The sequence below is a fragment of the Olea europaea genome, chromosome 6 (genome assembly GCF_002742605.1).
Source record: "Olea europaea var. sylvestris chromosome 6, O_europaea_v1, whole genome shotgun sequence".
Classification (NCBI taxonomy): Eukaryota; Viridiplantae; Streptophyta; class Magnoliopsida; order Lamiales; family Oleaceae; genus Olea; species Olea europaea.
This window is the reverse complement of record NC_036242.1, coordinates 27662044-27672558: the sequence shown is the minus strand read 5'-3', so window position 1 is coordinate 27672558 and position 10515 is coordinate 27662044. Positions and strand designations below refer to the sequence as shown.

General features: G+C 32.1%; 1 pseudogene; it reads left to right on the top strand.

The window, feature by feature from the left end:
* Nucleotides 1–343: 343 nt before the first annotated feature.
* LOC111395348 lies at nt 344–4840 on the top strand (annotated as a pseudogene).
* Nucleotides 4841–10515: the final 5675 nt, after the last annotated feature.

Genomic DNA, 10515 nt, shown 5'->3' with positions numbered 1-10515 from the left:
CCCATTGTCAAAGTTTTTCATTTGATTAGATTTGATCAATAAATTAATAAGTTGAATTTCTTATTTGTCCAAACAAACATCCATGCGCCTGTATTTTGTTTCTTCAGCCACAATTTAACTAACATGTTTTTTATTCTATGCCTATTTAGTTCTCAAAAAACAAATTTCCTTTCTGGTTATACATATTTTCTTATTGCATTAAATAACTTGAAATTCTTATTTGTCCAAACAATTATTCTTCACGGTGTGATAGTGACCAAATTGAACATCATTATCTAAATTGCACTCAACTTATAGCCTATAAATAACTCTTATAACTGCTTCATCTCCTCATCCCCTCTCTCTCACTCTATAACACAAACATACAAAAAAAAAAAAAATGGCTGGAGCTTTAAGTTTTATTCTTGCTTTCCAATATTTCCTCTTGACCTTCTTCCACTACTCATCAATTGCAGCCAATGCTAATTACAATCTCCAAAGTTTGGGAGCAAAATCTGATGGAAAACTGATTGTAGCAAGGCATTCTTGAGTGCATGGACCTCAGCATCTGCTTCTACACAGCCAGCCACCATTTTCGTGCCACCGGGAAGATACTTACTTGGAGCTGCAACTTTTGCCGGCAAGTCATGCAAAAACACTGCTATAACGATTGAAATTGATGGGACACTAGTAGCTCCATCTGATTTTAATGTTATTGGAAATTCTGGTAACTGGATCAAGTTCGAAAGTGTGACCAGAGTTTCTATTATTGGTGGAACCCTAGATGGCCAAGGGACTAAATTATGGGATTGCAAAAATTCCGGCAAGAGTTGTCCAACCGGAGCAACGGTATGTTAATAAAGAAGAAAGTGGATTTTACTTTATGTCATGTTGTACATTCTAACGTACTTTTTCGATTCTTTCTTGGTCAGACACTGGCCTTCTACAATTCCAACAACATCATAATGAATGGATTGTCTTCAATAAATAGCCAGAAGTTCAACATTCTTGTTGATGGATGCCACAATACCAAGCTAGTGGGAATAAAGGTTTCTGCACCAGGCAACAGCCCAAACACTGACGGAATTCACGTAGAGAAATCAATAGGAGTCACAATTATGAACTCTCGGATTGGCACCGGAGATTATTGTGTCTCTATAGGCCCCGGCACCTCGAACTTGTCGATTGAGAACATCGCATGCGGCCCTGGCCATGGAATTAGTATAGGGAATCTACTTAACATGCGCAGCAAAAATTAAAACAATTTTCGAATCCCACCAGGATTCATCTTTGTGATTAGATAGAAATTGTGAAAAGACTGTACCTTCTCAGATCTGCAAATTTCTTTACTATTTTTTTCGTTCCAGCAATCTTGATTCGTCATCCACAGCTGTCCAATTGTCCAGCCTCCAACGGTGATCCACACAAAGAACAAGATTGCAACTACCAGGGTTTTCTCTTCTCGTGCTAGCAAGAATAATTATGAGAAAAAAACCATATGAATTGAAAATCCTAGCCATGTATTCATATAAGCCTATACGGGCCTGGCCTGGTCTAATATTTAATTAAATCCAGTCCGTGAATTAATTAATCCAATTAATTAATTTTGGCCTATAAATAACCAAACCAATTAATTAATTTATCCAACGATTGTTAAATTAATTAATTGACAAATTGAAATCTTCCAATTCTCTTTTATGTGCGACCTATTAGGTTCCTAATCACGATGCCTAACAACATGAAATATTATTTTGATCTAATCAAAATTGATAAATTAAAACACCCTTTTAATTTATTATTAATTCATACTTGCCGTCCCAAATTGATATCTAGCAATGTGTTAGGGCAATATATGTGACGGAAAATGTCATGTGGTATGACAAAATCAAACTCGTTCGTTTACTGTGAAACTATAATCCCTTCGTCAGTATAATCCGATCAATTACGGGATATGGAAGTGTGTCAATCTCGATTATCGATCATATCTTTCACTCCACTATTAAGTCAATATAAGTTGAAAACTCCTTTTCGACTTATGAGTACACCTTGGTCAATGATTTCATCATCGCCTTAATTCAATGAAATGCATATCATAATCTCCTACTATCTAAGAGTGACAAATCCTTTATTGGTCAATCACAACTTTCATACGACTCTTGATGTACCTGAACGATGTCGTATTAGCTGCCCTTTGCAGAGAAACATCCAACACCGTCAAAATTTGACTGTCCTCATATAACGTACCAAGACAACCTCAAGTCAAATGACCAATTCCACTACGGAACAATAGAGATTAACCACTGACACTCAAATAGTTATCCGTGTGGAATCTCTTGGTGGGTCTCCAATGTTTTGTTCTATAACAAAACATCCACGCGTTCATTTAAGTGTCATCACACTTTAACTTGTGAGATCAGCTACTTCACAAGTAAGAAATGACACACGTGATGATCTATCTGTAATAACGATATCCCTATCTCGTTATTACTTATGACCATGGACGATTTAAGATTCAATCATATATAATTTGTATCTCACAATCACAACTCCTTGTGATTAACAAATTACGAAGATTTGAACCTACGGACTCTATTATTTATTTAATTGTCTATTAATTAAATAATAGATCTGCCATTAAATTACATTAATTATATATATCAAAAGTATTTATGTCCAAGGTTGATTGGACCTAGGGCATAACATTTACAATTAGGTACTAAAAACGTAAATTAAAAATTGATAGCCACAATAGATCTAACTTTTGTTTGTCAACCATTCTATCACATTATTTTATCTACAGTATTCATTTTTAACCACACAATCTTCATTAAAATAGATATAATCATACTCCTTACGTCCCACAAAGATAAACATATATCTATTTTCACATAGATTAAGAAACGTGCAAGTAAAATTGACAAAAATATAAATTTTTCTTATATTTTTTCCTAAATAGATCAAACCCGTCATTCTGAAATATCAAATATTTCATAGTGTCTAACATATCCCTAATAGATCAGCCTTAAGTGTACTCAACAGACTGAGACGATTTTGGACTCTGGGTTTTCACTATAATGATGGAAGGCGATTATAAACGTGACTTAATATTTTATGGAGGGATTTTGCATTCAAAGATCTCATCGTAACAATAATATATATTTTATTATACATCTACCATGCAAATAAATATCTATAACATAATATAATAGTGCGGATGATTATGGACTTTTACTATCTCGTCTTCCCGAGCCATAAGGAAGACTAGTTGGTCAATTCCTAGGGGGTATAGCATTGAACAGTATCAATGCATAATCTCCTTGGTCTCCTCCTCTTCTTGTTTCTTCAATTAGTCTAGTTGCAACATATATCCTATACTAGTTGGCACGCATGCCTAAATGAAATTGGACTTGTAGGCCCATAGCAGTAATAAGAATAACGGACTCGCAGGTCCAAAATGATTAAGAGTTCGCAGGCTCATAATAATAACAACAATAACGGGTTCACAGATCCAAAACAATTAAGAGCTCGCGGCTTATAAAACGACAATAATAAAATTAACCATTCGACACATCCATATGGTCAGTTCAAAATCGTCCACTAATAATACATTCATCACATAAATGTATGCCCATATAATATCTAATATTATATGCAAACATATTTCAAGCTTCTAGCAATTAAGATCGTCTAAACTCTTTTAGACTTATGGATCGGAATAATAAATTAATCATAATCAATTTATTTAATTAGCGGGCATTTTTAATTGAAATCAAATTTTAATTAAACACCGAATTAGAGTCCAACTCTAATTCAACAATTATAGGGTGGGATAATTTAATTAAAATCAAATTTTAATTAAATATCAAATTAGAGTCAAACTCTAATTTCAAAATTTAAGGCGGTTGAATTTAATTAAAATCAGATTTTAATTAAATAACAAAATTAGAGTCCAACTCTAATTCCAATATCTTAGGGCGAACATGTTTAATTAAAATCAAATTTTAATTCAACAATTAGAGTCTCTAATCTTAAATAAAATTTTAGGGCAACACAATTTAATTAAAAATTTTTTTTAATTAAATGTCAGATTGGAATCCAATTCTAATTTCAAAAATATAATCGGATGAATAATTAATTAAAATCAAGTTTTAATTAAGTATTAAATTAGAGTCCAACTCTAATTTAAATTGAATTAATATTTTAATTTAAGATGAAACTCTTAAATAAAATAAAATTCAATTTAGGGTCAAATTTAATATTTAAGTTAAAATCATATTTTAACGAAAATATAAAAAGTTGTCAATTTTGAATAAAACTTTAATTTGGGTCAAAATGAAAATTATAGGTTAGACCCATTAAAATACAATTTTAAAACCATTTTAAAATTCAAATTCAAAATTACAAACAGAGCCCTTTAATTCTCGAAATTGCAAAGATGCCCTTCTTTAGAAAATTACATTTGAACCCTTTTACATAATTGCATTCTGATCCAACTGAAAATCGTAAAGAGGTCCCTTCAATTTCTGAAATTACATGGAAGCCCTCCATTTAAAATTTACCCATTGACCCCGAATTCAAATTACACATAAGGGCTCAAAACTTCAAAAATTTCAACTAAAGCACCCGTCTTATATCACCCAAAACCAAACTAAAAACCCTAAGATTTCTTCCTTCTCTGCCGACGCTCCTTCTTCTTCTCTTGGCCTTGCAGTGCCCGGAAACAGGCACTCCTGCCATGTTCGACAGCAGCAGCGTGCGGCACTGCTGCGCACACAGCTACAACAAGCAGCCAGCGCTGCCCACGCCACAAGCGGCTGGCACCGCTGGCACTGCCGCTGCGGCGGCGTTGGTGCCGGCTTAGATTCTGCCTCTTTTTTTTTTTTTTTTAATTCCAATCCAAAATAATATTCCATTCAAAACTAATTTTGAAAATTGAATTAATTGCTAGAAACAATGAAACGAACAAAATCAACATTTGATTACGCCCAAAAATTCAAAACAATCTCTAACAAACACAAAGTAAGCTCTGATACCACTGTAGGAAATTTACTTAATATGCGCAGCGAAAATTAAAACAATTTTCGATTCCCACCAAGATTCATCTTTGTGATTAGATAGAAATTGTGAAAAGATTGTACCTTTTCCAGATCTGCAAACTTCTTTACTGTTTTTTTCGTTTCAGAAATCTTGATTCGCCACCCACAGCTGTCCAATTGTCCAACCTCCAACGATGATCTACACAAGATTGCAGCTACCAGAGTTTTCTTCTCTTGTGCTAGCAAGAATAATTATGAGAAAAAAATCATATAGATTGAAAACCCTAGCCATGTATTTATATAATCCCAAATGGGCCTGGCCTGGTCCGGTCTAATATTTAATTAATCCATTTAATTAAATCCGGCCTGTGAATTAATTATTCCAATTAATTAATTCAGGCCTATAAATAACCAAACCAATTAATTAATTTATCCAACGATTGTTAAATTAATTAATTGACAAATTGCAATTTTCGAATTCGCTTTTGTGTGCAACCCATCAGGTTCCCGATCACGATACCTAACGACGTGAAATATTATTTTGATCTAATCAAAATTGATAAATTAAAACACCCTTTTAATTTATCATTAATTCACACTCGCCGTCCCAAATTGACATCTAGCAATGTGCCAGGCAATACATGTGACGGGAAATATCATGAGGTATGACAAAATCAAACTCGTTCGTTTACCGTGAAACTATAATCCGTTCGTCATTATGATCCGATCAATTACGAGATATGGAAGTGTGTCAATCTCGATTATCGATCATATCTTTCACTCCACTATTAAGTCAATATAAGTCGAAAACTCAATTTCAACTTATTAGTAATCCTTGGCCAAGGATTTTATCATCGACTTAATTGAATGAAATGCAAATCATAATCTCCTACTATCTAAGAGTAACGAATCCTTTATTGGTCAATCACAACCTTCATACGATTCTTGACGTGCCCGAACGATGTCGTATTAGCTGCCCTTTGCAGAGAAACATCCAACACCGTCAAAATTTGACTGTCCTCATATAACGTACCAAGACAACCTTAAGTCAAATGACCAATTCCACTATGGAACGATAGAGATTAACCACTGACACTTAGATAGTTATCCATGTGGAATCTCTTGGTGGGTCTCAAATGTTTTGTTCTAAAACAAAACATCCACGTATTCATTTAAGTGTCATCACACTTTAACTTGTGAGATTAGCTACTTCACAAGTAAGAAATGTCACACATGATGGTCTATCCGTAATAACGATATCCCTATCTCGTTATTACTTATGACCATGGACGATTTAAGATTCAATTATATATAATTTGTATCTCACAATCACAACTCCTTGTGATTAACAAATTACGAAGATTTGAACCTACGGACTCTATTATTTATTTAATTGTCTATTAATTAAATAATAGATCTGCCATTAAATTGCATTAATTATATATATCAAAAGTATTTATGTCAAAGTTTGATTGGACTTAGGGCATAACACTTACAATTAGGTACTAAAAACGTAAATTAAAAATTGATAGCCACAATAGATCTAACTTTTGTTTGTCAACCATTCTATCACATTATTTTATCTACAGTATTCATTTTTAACCACACAATCTTCATTAAAATAGATATAATCATACTCCTTATGTCCCACAAAGATAAACATATATCTATTTTCACACAGATTAAGAAACGTGCAAGTAAAATTGACAAAAATATAAATTTTTCTTATATTTTTTCCTAAATAGATCAAACCCGTCATTCTGAAATATCAAATATTTCATAGTGTCTAACATATCCCTAATAGATCAGCCTTGAGTATACTCAACAGACTGAGACGATTTTGGACTCTGGGTTTTCACTATAATGATGGAAGGCGATTATAAATGTGACTTAATATTTTATGGAGGGATTTTGCATTCAAAGATCTCATCGTAACAATAATATATATTTCATTATACATCTACCATGCAAATAAATATATATAACATAATATAATAGTGTGGACAATTATGGACTTTTACTATCTAGTCTTCCCGAGCCATAAGGAAGACTAGTTGGTCAATTCCTAGGGGGTATAGCATTGAACAGTATCAATGCACAATCTCCATGGTCTCCTTCTCTTCTTGTTTCTTCAATTAGTCTAGTTGCAACATGTATCTATTTTCACACGGATTAAGAAACGTGTAAGTAAAATTGATGAAAATATAAATTTTTCTTATATTTTTTCCTAACATATTACTACATTAAATAATGGTTTAAATAAGAATAATTCATATTTGTTGATAACATAACACGTCAAATAGGAGTATATTAGAAAACTAAGAAATTAATTATAATATCAACAAGGAAAGTGACCAATATTTTGAGACAGATGAAAAAGGAAAGCAATTCTTTTTTTTTTTAATTGAAAAAGTATGACATAATGTATCCCAACAATTTATTAAGCTGAGTTAACTAATTAGTGCTCCTTTTCTGTAGCATTGGGAGTCTAGGCTGGGATTTGCAAGAACCCGGAGTGCAAAATGTGACAGTTAAATCAGCTACATTTACAGGAACTTAAAATGGGGCGAGGGTGAAGACTACAGAATTCTATTTAAGTTTATTTGACAAATTCTAGTTGAAATTCTATTTAGAAGTCCAATTAAGAGTTGAAATTTGTGTTGAATAGGAAGAGGCTAAAATTATGAAACGAAAGGTTTTCTCGCCGTATTTGGGCGCTCAAGCGCCAAAAGTAGAGAAGTTGGAGCTCGCATTGTGCTAGCCTACTGCTCGAAGGCCAGGCACTTCTAGCATATCGCTATCTACCCGTTCGAGCAGCGGTGTTTCCAGCCTAGGCCCCTTTTTCGCTCTTTGACAAGGGTTTGCATCCTACTTTAACTATAACTCTACTATTTTATTTTATTTTATTTTTGCATTCTACTTTAACTATGACTCTACTATTAGGGTTTGGGCATCCCTTATTTCTTTCCTATATATAACTGGCTCTTTATTATGATTTAGGCTAAGTTAGAAACATTGTAAGCACAAGTCTTTGTATTCTTTCTCCATGTTATAATAAAAACTCATTTACTCTACAAATTACATTGTTCTTGTGCCTTTGAGATCTTTACTTCATTTGTGACTATAATATTTGATTTCTTCAAGAAAGTGGCATCGAATTAATCCAGTATCATCTTCGTTTCACAACAAACTAGTATCAAAGTTTTTGGTTTTAAAATTCTTGGGACGATCGAGGTTTTGATTTGTAATGACCAAAATGAAGTATGACGTTCGGCTATTAGATCACAATATAAGATTCTCTTTGTGGCAGGTAAAAATACAAACAGTATTTTGACAAGATTCTCTTTGGGATTTGACAAGATGCCCGTAACTTGGATCCCAGAGGAAAAATAATGGAGAGATTGAAATGTGACCCTATCTTAAATACATCTTTATCATTTAAATAATATTCTTCATGGCATCTTGAAGGAGAAGTCAATCACTGCATTATGGTTAAAATTGGAACAATTAAGTATGACAAAGAATCTTACTACCAAATTGCATTTGAAGCAACATCTATATTCTCATCATATGACAAAATGTACATTTCTCGAAGATCACCAGACTACTTTTAAGGAAATTGTCACTAATTTGGAGATCTTTGAGTTCAAATATGATGAAGAAGATTTGGGATGATTTTATTGTGTTCATTGCCCACTTTATACATGTTGTTTAGAGACAGATTTTATATAATTGTAATACTCTAACCATCAAAGAAGTATATGATGCTTTAAATGAAGCATATTATAGCATTTGAGGGTCATGGAGATGGGCTCATTGTTGATGGTGGTCGTGCAATTTCAAAATTTACAATCATTGCACGAAAAAAGGGCACTTGATAAACAATTGTTATAAGTTGAAAAATAAACCAAAATTTACTACAAATCAAGAATTAAAAACGTCGAGGAAGCAAGTAGTACATGGATTTTTTTACCAAGTCAGCTAAACAAATCTAAAATAGTTTGAGCATGTTTTTCGTCTAGAATTTTTTAAGTCGTGACAATGTTGTCCGTCTTGATTAGATAGGTTAAGAAACGACACATTCATCAGTCTCCAGCACAAAGTGGTAGCACTTTAGTCCATATAGCTTGAGTTCAGTATTAGGATGTTAACTCATCAAGACCTTTGACGTAAAGAAATGTTAATCAAATATCAAAATTAAAATGATATGGACAATTTGCTTAATTAAGGCAAACAACAAGAACCTTTCAAGCAAATTGGAATTTAACGGAACATGACGAAAAGGACCAACTCTGCAAGAAAGGTTTAAAATGAGAGTGTGAATGTCAAGTTTGAATTGATATGGACTACTTTCTCAATGAGTGAAAACGATAGAGATATTTTTTTTGGTAATTACCCCTTTTAAAAACATAAGAATTTAACCCAGTTTGGCCCCATTATTTCAAATTATAATTCTCTCCATTATTTTTAACCACACAATCTTCCACAAAATAATATTATACTTTAATCGAAAACTTTCTATTCTTTTTCAACCACACATTCTTCAAAAAATATTATTTGAAAAATTATAAATTGAAACAATGGAGGTCAAATAGGGCATTATTCTAATTATAAACATAATGGCTTCACTTAAAAAAAATGTATAAATATATATTACACACAACCCAATAATATAATAACTTCTTAGCCAGTTTCATGCCTTTTAAAGAAATACTAATAACAAACATGATATATAAACAGGTTTGGAGACAGATTGAAAACTAGGAGAGACATGTGTTGACTCGGGATTGGAAAGTTAGAAAAAAAAAATAACAATCAATCATTAATTCACACATCAGTTTGTTTTCTACAATTTTGTTTTTGAGCCTATTCAAGAGGAATTATTCTACTAACAACCTGAATTTGCAGAATTCAGTACAGCACATCATTGGGAAGCAAATTAATATAGTATGAATTAATATAAAATTAGAAGCTCATTTGTATTTTATCATCATTTCATTATTTCGTTATACTATCTCTCGCAGTCTACATTCTCCAATTTTATACATAAAACCACTCAAATACATAGTCAATTTTGTTTAAAATAGTTACGGTGAAAAAATGATTAAAAAAAAAACGAAAAGACCCTTTTGCAATTGCATTATAATATATGTCAAACTTCACTTATAATATGTATTGCATTTTGAATTTTGGCATTTTGTTATTTTCCTCTTCAAAATTTGGTGTTTAGTTATCTGTATTAGATTCTTCATAATTATATTAAAACTCTTTATAAGAAGATTCAAGTAAAAATATGATGATTTTTGGGCAACTTACAAAAATGCCCTTAAAATTAGAGTTGCTTTGAAAAATCACATGAAAAGTTTTTTGGAAGTAAAAAATACTATGTGCTATTAAAAAGTGATACATTGTCACCTTTTTTTTTTTTAAATAAAAATTGTCACTTTTTTAATAAAAAAAATGACACAATGTCACTATAAAAGTTAAGTGTTTCTTTTTT